The sequence below is a fragment of the Stegodyphus dumicola genome, chromosome 7 (genome assembly GCF_044657685.1).
Source record: "Stegodyphus dumicola isolate Sdum_Otavi_A_Nest chromosome 7, ASM4465768v1".
Lineage (NCBI taxonomy): Eukaryota > Metazoa > Arthropoda > Arachnida > Araneae > Eresidae > Stegodyphus > Stegodyphus dumicola.
In genome coordinates this window covers 134,723,630-134,741,652 of record NC_140774.1, presented here as the reverse complement: position 1 = coordinate 134,741,652, position 18,023 = coordinate 134,723,630, and positions in this window count along the sequence as shown.

The following is an 18,023-nucleotide window of genomic DNA, read 5'->3' as shown; positions in this document are numbered from 1 at the left end:
TTAAACTGATGGCCAGCTTTATTAGGTGCGTTTTAAACAGATACTTATCATTCAGAAGATGAAAGCAGAGTTATTTTTGAATGTAGTTTCACTGTTTAGTTATTGATCAAATTATATGGTGTGTTATATAACACGAAATCTAAATATTTACACTTTAATGCAGTCTCCATATTTATATTTAAAAGCAATTACACTCGTTAATAAAAATAAAACGCAAAGTTTGACTCCCGTACGACAAAAACAGGCCAAGGTATTTAATTTAGAAATTTGCGACATTTGAGAACATTTTGAATTTGTATTGAGGGGTCGGTTGATAATTAAATTAGGATAATTCGAGATTGACATTTTTCACTCTGAAAGGCAGTTCAATGACATTTTTTTGTGATTTCTTGTTTTTATTTATAATTTTGCTACATTGAGTGCGCAGAAAGGATTTTCACACAATTTATAAGTTTTTGAAATCTAAAGTGATGCTCTAATATTCTCATGAAATTAAAAAATATTACTGCTTTAGAATCATAATCTGATAGTCTTACAAAAAATTCATTAAAGTACAAATATTTTTAATTTTTAATTAATGCAAATAATAACATGAGTTGGCTACGACACATAAGTGGAATCTGCCAGTGTCTTCTATTCGGTAAATTTTACCGAATTCAGTCTATTCGAATTCGGTAAAATTTTATGAAAACGATCTGCATTTAAAAAAAAAAATATGTTGATAAATATTTCCACAATAATTTGCATAGAAATGCTAATCGCGTAATCTTTTAACATCAGATTGTTTTTCTAAACTATGTTTCAGTTACGCACAAATGCAAGCAATATGCTTTTCAATTTGTTTACGGCCCGTGAATATGCTTCCTGATTTCTATACCAAATACCAAGAGTCAAACATTTTATATTTTATTTTTTATAATTAGTACAAATTTTTTCTAAATACAAGTTTAGGGGCTGGAGGAACATGTAAAATGTTACATTTCGTAATTTTTGCAAAACTGATATTTTTAAATTTAAAGATACCAACACATGAATCTTTGTGTCATTCAAAACATTTTTGTAACTCGAAAAATATGTCAACAATCAACGAAAATAAACGCCTTATAAGGACGTTTGTGGAGACGGTGTATAAAACACAACAGCGAATTTGTTCTATTATTATCAGAACATTCTTCTGTATTACCAGAATTTATATAGACATATGAAGCGTGTGTATCCATACAGACAAGAAGATTTAGTTAAAATTATTTACAAAACCTGCACACAATATTTGAAGAACTGTCGTGCGTTGGAGGCTTTCTGAGATAACTCGTATTTACTTTATCGAAAACAATATAAAACCATGTCAGACGTATTGTCTCCTACAGAAACAGAAATTAAATGGAAACTAAAAATGTTTAGAGAGAAGGTCAATTATATATATGTATTGACATCTTTTTATAGTTTAGATATAGTTATAAAAACAGAATTCTGTATGAATATAGGAGAGACAAATAATATTTCGAAATCAATTATTTGCCTACTTACAATCAAAAGGAAAGTTAACAGTAAGCTAAAGAATACTCACCTTCAAGAACTAAGTAATTTTTTTGTTGTGTCTTATCCTTGAAAGAAGCTAAGCATTCCACAATTGATTTCCAATTAACGTGCCGAATGTCCATTTAGATAATTATTATTAATTCTCCATATAGATAATTTAGATATTATTAATAAACTCGAGGGACTAGACTTCCAATACGGAGAATGCAAGTTTGTTAAATATATTTTAGATAATACATTATTTTTATGTTAATTCGTTCCTTCCATCCACTCTCACCGGAATGTAACTCAGGTGGAGTTTAAATGACGAGCAAATGTGTAATTTACAAAAAATTAACGTTAAATTAATAAATTAAAATGTGCTGAACGATAATTCGTCTCCCTATATATTTATTTGGCCGACTGAGTTCCTCTTCTTCCAGCTACCTTTTAAGTGGGGGAAACTATAAGGAATTAAACCACCCATCTGTTTGCTGATCTAGTTTCTGGTGAGTGGTTTCTTTTATTTGATAGGGCTGAAAAATAGAAGTCGCTGGCAGCTGACTTGTTTAGACACTGAAGCTTTTGTTCTTTTTGTTGCGTTGTATGTCAATTTTAATAGCTTCTATATTGCATATAACTAACATGAAGTTTGTTCTGAAGTATTAAAGTCAAAGAAATTTAAGCTTTTAAGACGACTGTGGTAGAATTTGATGGAATTTACCATGTTTTTCACGGCTGTTTATAGTGGGTGATTCAAAAGTCTGGCACATCAAATTTTAAAAACGGTGGAAATTCCAGAATAGGTATTATTATTTGTTTCAATGGAAAACATCTCTATACTCGTAGCCGTAATATATCACTTAATATTTCAGTTGAGGGTGTTGAGGAGATGATCTAATCAAAGTAGCATTAATAATTATAGCTGGAATACTGTATCTAAAATTTTCCTTGTTACACTATAGTACCATGAGGTTTTCCATGGTTGAATATGTTTTATAATTTGCAATTAACAGCTGTGATGAAACAGACTGTATGTTCTCAACAATGTATGAAAATCATATCAAGAATTCCTCCAGATAAATTCACGAATTCCTCCGATGTACGTGTAAAAACGTATTGTTTGATGAATATACACCAACGTTTATTAGTCAAAACTTTTAAATATCCTCCATGCTGTTTTTCTACTACAGCCATTTCTCTCTTCCCTTAAGAGGGCAGAAAAAGAAGAGGGGGGAAAGGAAAACTCCTTATCGCCGGCGCCCGTGTAAAACACGACCTCCATATATCAACGAATATTTCGCGAACTATCAGCAGAAGAGGGCCATAAACGTCGCGCGGGCCGCATCTTTACGAGCGTTGGTATTTAGCGCCACCGAAATGACAACTACGACCGCGTAAATAGGGCGGCCAATTATCCGAGCGACCGCCCCGGGCAACGCCGGAACGTTTGTCTCGAATTAAAGTAAAAGGGGCGCCTGTCGAGGAGGTGGTGGGGTGCAGACGATGTTACGCTTTCTGGAGCGATATTTCTCCGTGGAGTGGTTGTTTGTGTGCTCTCTGTTATTTGTCACGAGAGCAGTTGGAACTGTAAGGGAGAGAAGATTGTTTTCTTTATGTCTTCTCTGCACCTCTTTCTCTTCCTTGCAGCTCATCTTCCGTATTAAACACAAAGGGTGCTAGAGATATTTTGTAGTGTTTCGGATGTTTTCATTAAAAAACTCATTTGAAATTCTTTGAGAATCAAGATTCCGATGTCTTACTATACTTCAGAAGTCTTGTCTATGTTCCGCTCAGAGTAACACAAAAGAAAGGTTTTTTAGAAGATCTCATAATATCTTGGCCCCAAAATTTCAAAGAATTTTCATAATTGCGATACAAACACGTAAGTAAGTCATTATACTCGGTAATTTACAAAGAATCTTTCCGATTTCAAATTTGAATAATTTTAAAAACTAACAATACGAAATAATAAGTAATATACGAATGCAAAGGGGAAATGTATGAGTTTTATTTGTTAGAGATACATGGCTTTCCTTAGTTATATGTGTAAGATCAAGTTGTATGAAAATTTCTGCCAAACATGTTCCAATGTGCCAATGGTAAATATTTCTAAAGTAGCGGAAATATGTCTCTCTCTCTTTTTTTTTTTTTTTTTTTTTATGATCTTTCAAACAATTCTCTGGCATCCTGTTTTCTCCGACCTTGTCAAGAGTTTTGCGCAATTTTATTTACTGTTTGAGCTTGTATTATTATTATTACCAACATTATTAATATTGTATTAGTTTTACGATTTTATTATTATTATTATTGTATTTTTATTATATGTATTTTTACAGTTCTCTGTCTCTTTCAAACAATTCTCTGGCATCCTGTTTTCTCCGACCTTGTCAAGAGTTTTTCGCAATTTTATTTACTGTTTGAGCTTGTATTATTATTATTACTAACATTATTAATATTGTATTAGTTTTACGATTTTATTATTATTATTATTGTATTTTTATTATATGTATTTTTACAGTATTATTTCTTATAGTGTTATTACTTCTAGTATTATACTTCAGTATTTTTATTACATTATTATCTGTATTATATACATATATGTATATATAAGGAATATATATGTGGGATTTTAAATCCATAGCTTAATATTTTTCCTCGCGTGCTGTCTAAATTTTAGCTGTTGACTGCACGAGTGAAATTGATAGAACTCTCGCCACTTTGTTTTATGAGAGGGGATGTACGATGTTATAGATATAGTATTAATAGATGTAAGATGATATAGATGATGTATTAATAGATGTAAGATGATATAGATCTTGTATTAATAGATAAACGGTGTTATAGATACTGCATTGATAGATGAACGATCTTATGGATGTATTAATATTTCATTAAATGTGTTTTGTTTGAATATAAATTGTGAATTTGGAACTAAAGAACCCACATATATATATATATATATATATATAATGTTGTATGATCTTAAATTCATTTAGTGCGAAAACAAGTTACTACTACTTGCGCAATTGCTGCAATAGAAATTGAAAAGCTAGCAAGTAATGAGACGTAAGACACTATTTCATGGAGGTACAGCTCCTGGTAATTTTTAGCAAGCTCGCTACATTACCTCTTCCTGTTATATTTATATATATATATATATATATTTCTTATTTTCCCTAGATGGAGATGTTACATAATATTATTGTTATTATATTACTTATATCACCTTTGTATTATTAACTCTTTTCTTACTTTTGTAAGCTTCCTGCCATATTTTGTGGAATAAGAAGATTTTTGTATTTTTAATAAGATTAAACTATAGAAAAACATTCTTTTAAATTGGTTGTACAAGCATGCGATCTTCGATACACTCACACACATTTCAATTGCTTATTTTCGATCACGTGAGATGTACAGCGAATGAGGAAAGATGACACTAGTTACAAAGAGTATTTCCTCAAGTTCATAAAAAACACATCTGCAATTTTAGTTCACAATAAGGCATAATAAAATAATAAAGGTGAGTAGCAAAGCAGAAAATTACATACAAATTCAGATTAAGGAGAATAGATTAGCATATGTACTACTTATGTACTGAAGATTTAACATTTTCCCTTTTCATTTGTATAATATTTAACACTATAGTATTCATAACACTAAAAATTTGAAATAAAATACTCCTTTTTGAATTGACCTCTGGAAACTCTTCACAGTTTATCTGCCGGTAAACTGTTTTAATTTTCAAACAGCGCATATCCCAATTTGTGTACAACACATATTTAAATGTGTAAAGCACACATGTTTAAATGTGTAAAGAGCAATATTATGTATTGCTAAAATTATTTGTTTGTTAATGTAAAATATATTTCTAATGTAAAAGTAAGTTTTATTTAGTATAAACTCTTGGCCATCCCCATATGTAGCACCATGAAGTAAGCATCCAAACAGCGTAAAACTTGCATCGCGTGTATACCATAATGCAATACGCAAATTATTACGATTTCAGCGCACGCATACATCATGGGTGATTACAGGGCTCCTTACAATCCATATATGAAGGCAGGAAAGACATTTCATGTCATCAGAACTTTAAGAATTCATATAAATGCTGATCTATTCCCTTTTATCTGGATTCGTATATAATTTTCTGCTTTACTACTGACCTTTATTATTTTATTGTGTCGTATTGTGTGCTAAAATGCAGATGTGTTCTTTATGAGCTTGAGGGACTAGTCTTCTTAACTAGAATCATCTCTCCTTATTGGCTGTAGATCTCATGTGATCGGAAATTAAGAATTGCAGCATCAGAACGCCTCGTAGAAAAACATGAGGATCATTCTAGCACGTTTCTGATTTCGACAGAGGCAGAACCGTTGCATTCAGAGAGTGCAGATTATCCTTCCAGGAAATCGGTCATCGTGTCGAACATGGCCAAGCAACAATCTTGCGAATATGGATTGGAAACGACTGATGGACAGGAGCAATTTCAAGCACCTCGGTCATACCGCTTCACGGGAAGACAGGACAGACATATTGTGCTCATGGCACTGATGGAGCGCACAGCCATATCACAACGCTCATATCTGTAACACAACAATGAGTGTCTGCACGAACCATTCGAGATCATTTACAGTACATTTGACTGTCCTCTAGGTGTCCATTGCTTCGCTTACCTTTAAATCACAAGCGTTTGCGTTTGTCATGGTGCACTCAACAGATGGATATCCGAATGGCATCACATTGTGTTTTCCGGTGAATCACGCTATTTCCTGCAGTACCACGATGGTCGGCTTAAAGACTGGACACTCAGTGGCGAAACGCTGTTTGACTGTTGTATTATGAGGTTATGCATCGTCATATTGGTTCTGTACTTAGTGTTATGATGTGGGTCACTCCCGCACCTCCTAGTATGCATTATCGGTACACTTACCAGCCAACGCTATATCACTCAGGTTTTGAAGCCTGTTCTCCTTCCTTACTTTCAGGCTTGTCTGCGGCTACATTTCAAGAGGATAATGTGCGAACACACGTTGCATGCAATGCACTTTTTTTTTATCAGTACACCATATCGAATTGTTATTCTAGCCTGTCCATTCTTCATGTCTATTGCCCATCTAGCATGTCTGGTCAATGTTTGGAGAACGCCTAGCCCGGTATGCCGCACCCGCGGGTACACCAGATAAACTTTAGCTATATGTGGGGACAACATTGGTCGCCATTAAGCAATAACACATCGAAAGCCTCTTTCACTCAGTGATGCAGAGTGTAGTAGTGGTTATTGGCAAACGTGGAGGCAGCAATCATTACTGATTTTCCCGTCTTTAACACCTCAAAGAAGGCTGTATTTCAAATCAATTTAACATTGATACTATATGTAATCTCTAAAATAAATTTGGTTTTGTTATATCTTGTCCTTCGTGTTGCACTTTGTATGTCTAGCAGTGTATATTTAACTAGTACTGTAAAATTTACAGGGATTTTTCAAATAACACTCTATAAAAAGGTTTGCTCAAATAATAATAAAAATATACAAAAAGATTAATATCATGATACTGTTCGAATTTACCTTTAAATCTGATATATTGTTAAGGCAATCGGAATATTCCTGGCATAAGATGAAATAAAATTAATAATCACAGTACTTTCCACAGACTGAAAAGTTCCTAACTTAATTTTTTCCTAGCAATATAATTTTTGACGCATTTAGTAATAGCTTACAAAGATATTAGAGTAATCGATTTTAGGTTTAACACAAGTTCACCAACTTAAATTTTATTTTAAAATCGAATTCCGTGCGATGTAAAATTTCGTGAAAATGATTAAGAGGTTTAAAAGTAGAATTTTGTTTGGCACAGAGTCAGTCATTAATGTTAATAAATTAATTATTAAAGATTAAGCAATATTCCTGTAAAATACGAAACGTTTAGCCTCTTTCATGTAAAAATATTTGTGAAAAGTTTAGGGGAAAATAGAAATATGAATACATAAAATGAAGAAAGCAAGAGTTTTTAGTTAGAAACTAGGAATACATGGAATTGTACTTTTGCAGAATTAAACGGAATTTTTTATTAGGAAAGTTTTTAAAATATTAATTTTTTGAAATACAGAAATGACAAAACCTGAATCTTTTGCGTTATTTAAAACATTTTTGCATCCGAAAGTACATTTCTACAACCAACGGTTGCAAAAATAGAGCCTAGGTAAAGGCTTTTGTTACATGGTGTATAGTCAAAGTTGTTACTTAATAGGAAACATGCAATTTTCTGTTTAAAATGTTTCTTTTTAAACTATATGAATTTTAAAACAGTATCCCTTGAACGCAATATCGAAGTAAATTTGGTCAACCAAAATGTGAACATAAAGCTTTTACTTCAGTCCAAATGGCAAATATTTGCTATTCATAGCACTTACGAAATATGCTTTTATTTATTTGGGACTACCACTATAGTTTCATGGCAAGTACATGCCTTGTACGGAAGTTAGTGTATGCAACCATTATTAAAATGCTGTGCATTTCTTTTACTAGTTTTATTATCACGGTTCTCCAAATACCTAACTGTGTTTTTCGAATCTTGTATACCCAGCTGCTCATTCTGTACGCATGGTATTATTTTCGAAGATCTTAAAAATTTTTATGACATGTTTCCTCAGCTAACGGTTGGTGATTTAGTGTGACGTTTCTGTACATAGTGTAGGGAAGCATGAGCGAAGGTGATTTCACTTTATGTGTTTATTCAGGTACAGAAGTTAATGAATTGGCATTTTCAGTGGCTGTTTGTCATATCTGCGACTGAAGCTTCGCAACTTTGATGATATTTGATCACATTGTAGAACGTTCTTTAAAAGCAAAATGATGACCTTTTCCCGAATTTCTCAAACAAGAAACATGTATTTACACTTTAACGAAAACTAATGCCTTTATACTTGTTGGAAAATGCGATACGTTTTCACATTTTTACTTTATATGCGCTACAAAAAAATACTATTTCAGCATCGAAATTATTGTCCTATTTGTATAAATTATTTGTATCGATTCATTGTTTTTTTTTTTAAAAAGAAATATGTATTTTCCTGCTTTGTCGCTATTTTCAATGCGGAAGTATAATTTATTAAGTGAAGACTAACAACTATATGAGTATAATAAGTATTTATTTAACTTCTGTTTTATATACATTACATCTTATTTATTTTTTAAAAATTATTTATTGCTTTGTGGGTCGCAGTAATGGACTCTCTGACACAAGTCGAAAACTGCAGGAGAGTGCTTTTTGAGAGAGAAGCACTGAATTTTTCACGTGCTCTTATCTTGTAGCTCAAATTTAATGTACTTGAAATATACGCTCCTTTTATTAATTCTCTGCTTGAATGCTAGTGGCTCTCCCACTGCAGCAACAACGCTTCTAAATTATGTACGTTGGTGAAAAGTTGGACCTTCCTTCCTTTTTCCAAAACCTTTTCATGTTCTGTGTGTCGACGACCACAGTGCCCCTTTATTTTTGCCCACACATTAGTGGAATCACCTTTGTTTTAGCAGCGTTTGGCTTGTTGCATCCTAGAAACAGTTTTGGTCGAAGCATCATATTTTTTTTACCAACAGCTGCTGTAATATCATGCTTGGATCTTTCATTTTTAAAGTTTCGCAGTAGCTTCTGTAGCATTGCATTTCTATCTTCAGACCTTAAATTTCCCATAGCATTAGAAAAAGCATGAAAATTCTATTCTATAAAATTAAAAAGTAACTGGTCAAAACTCGCTCTTATCCGCTTAATCCAACACAAATTTATAAATCGAATGATCATTATGATATGGAGGAAGTATTAAGCAAAGAAAGTAAAATTACACTAAAAGGAATGCTTGTTTGTGAAAATGTGTACTAAAATTAAGAAGAAAATCTCTGATTTAAAATTTGATGTAATCGTTACAGAGCGTTATTTTGTAACTCGTTTTTTTCCACACGTATTTTGTCATGCAGTTAGCTTCGCAGAAAAGTGATAATCATATTTTTCTTCATGCATCATAACCTCCCATCTGAAGCCAAATGGTTAAGACCGCTTAATGATAGGAATTCGACATTTGATCCGATGTGTGGTTGGTTTCCGTCGTTTTCTCCAAGGTTGCTAAACTACAGGGTTTGATCTTGTGGGACATCAATTGGTCTTGAGGTAAAAAGTTTCCTCATTCCTTTTTATGCTCACAAAGCATTATCGGAACAGTCCCAACAAATTGTTAAAAACAGTCTCAAAAAATTGAAAACAAGTTTGCGATGACTTGTACGCGTACGATGTTTTCTATGACGATGTTTTAAAACTGAGAAATTTTTTAATCACTTTATTTTATACGACGATGTTTTAAAACTCGATGTTTTCTCTTTTATTCTCTCACATGATGTTTGGTATGGCTATGTTTTCCCTTTGGGAAGTTTTCTACACAGCCTTTTCGTTCGCTATATTTTCGTCTTTAACTTATTAGTACTAAAGGCACACTGGTATAAACACGTCGAAGTCTTCATTGCTTAAGAATTTTATTGCCGCAACGGTAGTATCAATTTTTTTAAGTATGCTTTTAGCATTTTTAAAGTAAGTCAAATAATGTTTCATTTAAGTTATGCTTCTTTTGAATATTTGATGTCAGTAAAAATGGGAATTGTGGTAGAGGAGTCTAAATTAGAACACTTATTAATAGCTCTAATTTTAAGACTAGAAACCCTGATTACTGCTCTGTTTTTCATTCTGAGCTAATAGAAGCAACTAAGGAAGGCCTTAAGGCTGCATACACTTGCACTGCCTACAAGGATGTCTTGGTTTTGACTGACAGTCCCAGTTCTATCCAGCATCTGCAAAACTGGCCTCGTTTTGGTGATAAGACTTCACTCTCTGTTTTGGCTTTACTACAAAAACTCTCTTCCCATCATGAAGTGTACATGTGCAATTCATCCATTAACATATTGGTCTCAAATATAGTGAAATGGCTGATGACCTGAGTAAGGAAGGTACTTTAATGACTCTGACCTTTTTGGAGATCTGCTGGAGTTAAATCTACTGTTGTCTCTTCCTGTCATTCTCCTCCCGCTCATGATTGGTACTTTGGCAGGCAGTCGGGAGGTACTATTGCTTTTGGAGGTAAACGTGCTCAGCAGAGTACTTTGACAAGGATCCTAAGTGAACAACTGACATGACTTGAATATGACAGGCGAAATGAGATCTAACTCATCTGTAGGAAATATAATACTGATCATTTCACTCTTGGACATCTTCTCACCTGTTTAGAACTTGTGAAAGAAAATCTATTGAAAAGACTTTATAAAAGAGGAACTATTAGAAAGACGTACCTTCATACTGGAAATATTTACGGCTCTTGGATTCATGGATCTTATCTAGCCTAATGGCTTACCAGTTAGAATCAGTAGCAACAACAACATTGCACAGGTCCTCGTACAGGGTTCAAGGCCTACAATTGCAGTTTTGATTTAAGAAATATTGTTATATGACTCTTGATGTTGGAAATTTATTTAGCCCCCTTTGTACGAGGAAATTCAGCGACGAAGATAATGATAGTCACACGCAAAGCGCATGCATATGGATTGTTTGATATTAGTGATTGAGAAGTTTTCAGTTCACTGCTTATTTCATTGAGATTCGATCCATTTGGAAATTTCTTAATTACTGGTTTCTCGGTTTTCTCATCTTCAAGTTCTGTAAGTGTCAAATGTCAAATTTGAAATTTGAAATTTTGATGCTACTGTGAGGAAATCTTCCAATGAGTAAACTTTGTTAGTGAAACTGATTCCAGTTTTGTTAATTCCAAGAAGCAAAATATGGTTTTGTAAGTTTGACCAACTTTAGGTTGGTTCAGATATAACAACAGAAAAACTTTTTATTTATTCTTTATTTTTTTTTTCGTTTTAGACAAATCTGTGTTACTATTCTAGGTAGAATGACTATTTGAAGTGCATTCATTGTTTGTTACAAGACCTTTGAGATTCACATTGTTATATGAATCTCGATCCATCATATCAACGTAATCAAAAGGAAAGGTACATTCATCTAAGTGTTCGGTTGGTTCAAAAGTCGAAAGCTTGCGCTTCGTTCTGCTGTTCCCATTTAGAACCATTTTGAGAGTGTTGTTAACAAGATTTGTCTGGATTTTATTTTTTGAGACGCCAAGCAGGTGTATTAGCAAGAAAATTATGATTTCCAACATCTTCCATGTCTTTCAGTTTACATCGGGAAAGTTCAGAGACATGCAATTTCCTTTTTTCAGTCTTATGTACGTTCTTCTAACATATTTTCAACCATTATCTTCTAATGTAAGTTCAGAGTTTTGTAAACATAAGATACTTTTTGAAGCAGAGAAACAAAAGATTTCTCTGTTTTTACGAAATCTTTCGTAACTTCGTTACTAGGTGTAAACAATAATGCCATGGTGAAATCCGAGAAAACAGAAAGAATGAAACAGCCATCCGAAACAACAGAACAACAGAAGAAAAGAAATGTTGTTTGCTTTACTTTAATGGGTTAAGACTTATCAGTACAATTTATATGAAATAACGGATACTGACACAATTTTATATTTTTTATGCTTCATCATTAACAAAATTTAATCATCGTATTTTTATACCATAAACTACTGAGCTAATCGCTATTGCCAAATATATGAATTTATTTTTCATCAATGTTTTTTATTTAATTTTCATAAAATCAGTTACTGAAAACAGTAATCCGTTGTACTGCGCATTAGTATACTTGTACTTATGATTCTTTTATGCACTTAATAGTAATATAGCAACTATAACTGTAATTTTAATGCGCGGTAAAAAATGAGAAAAATATACTAAATTCTTTCTTCTGAAATGTAAAATAGCATTCTGATATACCTTTCCTTCGCCCTACAGCAGGTATTAGCATTCGTCCCGTATTTGACTTAAAGGGTGCAAAACAAGATATCTGTCTACTTTGTCTGTCTATATTTGCGTTATTATTATTTTTTTAATTTACTTTCTGTTTAGTAGGAATGCAGTTTTGGGATATTCATTTGAAATTTGTGATTAATTTCGGAAATCGAACCATCAGAAATTTCTTATTGTATTTAATTTTCTTTTGATTACTTTGCTGTCAATATTATTTTTAAGAAATTTGGCTGTAATTATTTTAAAACTCCTATGAACTTTCGTTTTCACCGAATTCAAACGAAGGAAATAGAAAGCATATTTTGAATATTATTTCTAATATTTTTGAATGCATTTCTGTAGTAATAAAAAGGAGTTTTAGGAAAAAGGTTGCAAGGGCCAATTGTTCATTTATTCCATTAGATATTAAAATTCAAAAAGTGAACGTTTATGAACGGTTTGAAAACAATCTTTATCAAACTTTTATAAAGTCAACATAGTAACGATGGAGCACTTTTTATGGCTAATAGCCAATTCTCTTAGCGTAAGACTATTTACAATGTGTAAATCATCATAACCGCCTTGCTGTTTAAACGATTCTTTCAAGAACAGAAAATGAGAAATAAAAACGTTACTGTCAGAAAAGGTAATAAATCAGTCACTACAGTTGCTACTTCTTCAAATATTAATGAATAACATGAATTTAGTCTTTAATCTAAAAATAAATTTAATCTTTTCTAGTGATCTCTGTACATTTTTCCAGTCGGTAAAATTTGCATTTGAAACATATACATATTGGTGGCAGTACATTATTAAGTCAGGAAGAACGAGATGCATCTTCGTACTAGGAGACGTGAGTCAAGTATATCTGATGCTTTTCTCAAATTTCTGCTGAAATATGTTAAATATCTAATTTTGTACATTCTATATTCTCAAATAATCATTCACAAACATCGATACAAATATGGAACTGCTAAAATTGTATTTACCATATTTAATATGAAAATGCATCTAAATTATTACATTAAAATGCAAGAAAATTAATTGAATGATGATTTTATTATTTCTTTGTGTTAATGTAATTATTACATGCAATCGGTTTTTATAGGGCAGACTGAGAGTTCTTCTCATCTCTTGCAGAGATTACAGGAGGTATGGTGAAAGGCATGCTTATCGATGATGCAGTAAAAGCTGTTACTGATATTATTATTCAAGCAGCTTCTATATCTATACCAATGACAGCAACAAAGTTACCGAGATTTTCAAAACTATGGTGGAATACTGATTGCCAAGACATTCTCAGATAACAGAAAAAAGCTTGGGGAGCCTTTCGTAGGTACCCCACTTCAAAATTAAAATCTCATAGCCTTCAAAAAGGCCAACGTAAATGTCAGAAAAGTAAGATGCCAGAACCAGAGGGATTAATGGATGTAATATGCGTCATTAATAACAGCCTATATGCCAAGCAAAAAAGTATGGAAAAGAGTTAAGAAAGCATGTGAACTATATAGACTCCTCACTTTCCTTTATGGAAGAAGATGTCCGAGTGATTAGCAGAACAAAAGAATAGAAAACACTACTGGTGAGACTTTTGATTACCGCCTATTCCAGCAGCAATTATGCACCAAACCTACCTTAATACTGTCAAATCTCGCTCTGAGAGAAATCCTATAGCTTTAAAATCTTCCAGGTCTGAACCTTATAAGAGTAATTTCACTATGCATGAGCTAAAGACAGCTTTGCTACAGATCTTGTCCGTGTCTAGATCGCGTAGCATATGAAATGCCAAAGCATTTTCCCTTCAAGTCATTGACTTCTCTTCTTGCCCTTTAAGTAGAATGTTTAAGATGCGTACTTTCCCCAAAGCATGGAACAGACCATGACGGTAACCTGTGTTTTAAGTTTGGCTATTGAGGAGTCATGGTTGTTTGGAACAGCAGTTCAAGTGTTTCATATTTATGATCTTCCCTTTTTCTCTTCATAACATAATATAACTTATGAATAAAGCCACCTGCATCATTGTGGGGTACTTAGGGATGACTCTGACACAGTGACACTCTGACTTGTTCTTGTATATAATTCTTACCTCACTTCCATTGCGAAACATTTAGTCGCCAACAACTTCGTAACTGCTCTGAAAAGTCGCCAATGAGTTCACGACTATTCAGAAGAGGAGGCGGATGAGGTACTAAAAAAATAATGAAAAAAAAAAAAATCTGAAATGTTTCAGATTTTAAATTACGTCCAAAGGGGCGTTTTTTAACATTTTGTGTGTTACCTTTCTTTATTAAATATCATGTTCCTCGCACTTAAACCATAAGATCCAGAGCAACAGCAATATCGCAAATTAGTTTTAAAACGAGCATATCTTTAGAATTTCCGATACAGAGACTCACGCGCTGGAGATAAAAATGTTTTTTCTGCACAACGTTGCCATTGCTCGCTTTGAAATCCTTGAGTTTGTTAATCAAAAATTCGTCAAAGTTTTAAAAAATAGGAAATCGATCATAAAACAAATTTCAAATTTCAAATTTGGTCTTCCACATGCTCATATTCGTTGGAGGATTACGTTATTCAAAATTCGATGACTCTATGTACCGTTGTTTTATCACAATACGAGAAATATACATACATTTATGCAGATTTTTCATTATTTAATTTATTCAAATATAATGCAGGACTCTAACATTTTGTGGCAACAGTTTGAAAAGTGAACGGACATTTATGAGTCCGACGCAAAATGCCAAAACGAAACTAATAGTCCTTCGGGATTCAAATCCCTTTGGACTAATAATACTGTATAAGTGGCTTAGAAAAGAACTCATTTCCCTCCTATTTCATTGGATACAAATGTAAATTTTATTGTGAAAACAGGTTATGCTTTTTATTATATACTAAAAGTAATTATCTGAAAAAAATGTTACAGGAAGTCACTAAATTTCGCATATTTCTGATAAAAGATACTCTGATACTCTACTACAGATCTACAAATGTCTAATAATGTGAGCAAATATTACCAGCTCGATATATCTTCAATAATGCAACATGATATACGAATACGGAAGTAAGTCTACTGTAGTAATATAATGATACGAATAGAAAACAACAAATGATGTAATAATACGATTATATGGATAGATAGTTAAGAATGATATGTAGCTTTGAAATATTATGTAATTATGTTATTATTATAATACTGCACATTGTTTCTCAGGTCCGTAATGAGCCATGACTGGAAGATAAGACAAGAAACAAAGAGTTTTCACTGAAATAGTTATATTGTGCTGTAAATCTGTATACAAGATGATTAACAAATGCTTTACAGACAATGAGAAGCCTTTTAATTTCTGCACATCTTTTTATCTTGGAAATCAGAGGAAAGGAGGAAATGTTGTCTGGTTCCTTCAAGTTGCTTTCTGTATGTTTCAAGTTTCAGTATACAGAAAGATCTTATTTATGGTTAAATATATGGGAATGAGAAAAGCAGTCTTGAAATAGCTTTTGAATAAAAATTTAAAATTTTACAATAACTATATGATAATGAATATTTCAGCAAAAGAAAATTAAATAAATTTCAATTAATGATGCATACATTCAAAATAATGATGCAGTGCCAGAGTAAATATATAAGCTATAGAAATAGCTAAATTTTTAGATCTGGGTGGAATTGTCAGCATTAAAAATATTAAATTTAAACATTTTATTAAAAATGTGCTTAAAATAAACAAATAACGATTCCCGAGGGAGCGGGAGAACGTACCTATTATACTGAAGTGTAACTTAGTATCACGAATATACTGCTCGCGAACAGATTTTCCAAACGAAAAAAGCCTTGGATGACGAAGGATGTCTCGAGATACGAAAAGTCAAGCTGTTAGCAAATGATATTCCCAAGTACAGTTAATCCAGTGGAGAAAATGGCTTCAGATGAAAAAGAAGGAAACGAAGATGTTCGTAGTTATCTGATCCTCGAAATTTGTGGAAAATTGGATGAGATGCAAAGGTTCGTAGAACATTATTAACTGAATAAAGCAGAATAAGCCGTCGCATAAGTATTTACAATCACAAATGCACGTCTTGCATTAAGACATTTTAAAACGAAAACTAGAACAAATCATAGTGAAAGCATTTTTAATAGAAGAAAGGTCCCGCGATTCTATGTTAGAGAAGAGTAGTGTTGAGAGAAAGAGAAGAGAAAAAACCTCAGAAAACGGAAAATACTTAATATTTTTAAGAAAAAGGATTTCTCTTTCAAGGAACAACATTTAGCTTCTATGGTTTCTTCTTCATTTTTACTTTCTTGTACGAAGCGAAGGAAGTATTGAAACTGTGAAAAATTTCGTTTATTGAAAAGTTTCACGGACGTCTGTACATACGAAAATTTGGGCAGCTTTCAAAGCAAACATCAGTTTTGACTGTTTCCGAATCAATTTCGACTGTTTTTTGCGAGACGTTTGTACGTACAGACAGAATAAAGGACTGTAATATAATATGAATAAAAAGGAATTTTTTCGTGACGTCTGTACCTACGTACTTATGTATCACGTGTAATTCAAAAACGTTCTTAAACGCGTAAACTAGAATACGTTCTTAAACGTGTAAATTAAAAAAACGTTCTTAAACGCGTAACTCAAAAACTTAGCCATAAAACTTTGAAATTTTGTGCATGAGACTGTCACAACGTGTAGTTGTGCACCTCTCTTTTTCATTGCGATCAGCAGTACCAAAAGTATATATCATTATGGGAATATCCATTTACAGTTATTAAAACCTGAAAAAACCATGTTTGCGATGTTATTGTCATGTGATGATTTGTAGATACTTTATTTTTTACCACGATATTTTCGACGACGATGTTTTTTAATCGCTTTATTTTCGACGACGATGTTTTGTACCACGATGTTTTGTAGCGCGACGTTTTCGCCTTGCGTTGTTTTCTCCACGACGTTTTCATCCGCGATGTTATTGGCAGACACCCCGAGTAAGGGGATGGGTGTGTATATATATTATATATATATATATATGATCATTATTTTCGCAGTCGCTGGTCGTAGTCATATACTTCCAGTTACAAAACTGACTCAAATGACGATAATATTCATGTTTTGACAATATCAAATTAAAAAGAAAATTAATTTTGAACAAACTGCGAAATCTATCTTTAAATGCTGTTTCCGATTCCTATACTTATATTTGCGAAAGTTTTAATCTTGTTATGCAAAAAATGCAAGAAGTTTGATTGCTATACAACAAAAATTGACGAGGATATTTCATTTCAAAATTTGCAATTTTGAGGTCATTTTCAACTTGCCTTGAGGAATCGGTTAATAATGTTAGCATAATTCGAGGAAATAAGTTTAAATGAAGTGCAGAAAAATGTATGCCATTTAATAGGCAGTATAAGGAAGTCACGTGGTATCCACATCAGATTTTTTTTTACTTATGCCGTCAACTTTCCTTCTCAGAAATATGATAAATTTTAATGAACGTCTTCCTATTTTTATATCTTTATTATTTTGTTAAATATTGTGTTTATCTTACTATTGTGTATGTGTAAGCAATGTATGCCACTGATTTTGCATTACGAATTCACAAACAAAGTACTCTTTTCTAAGCA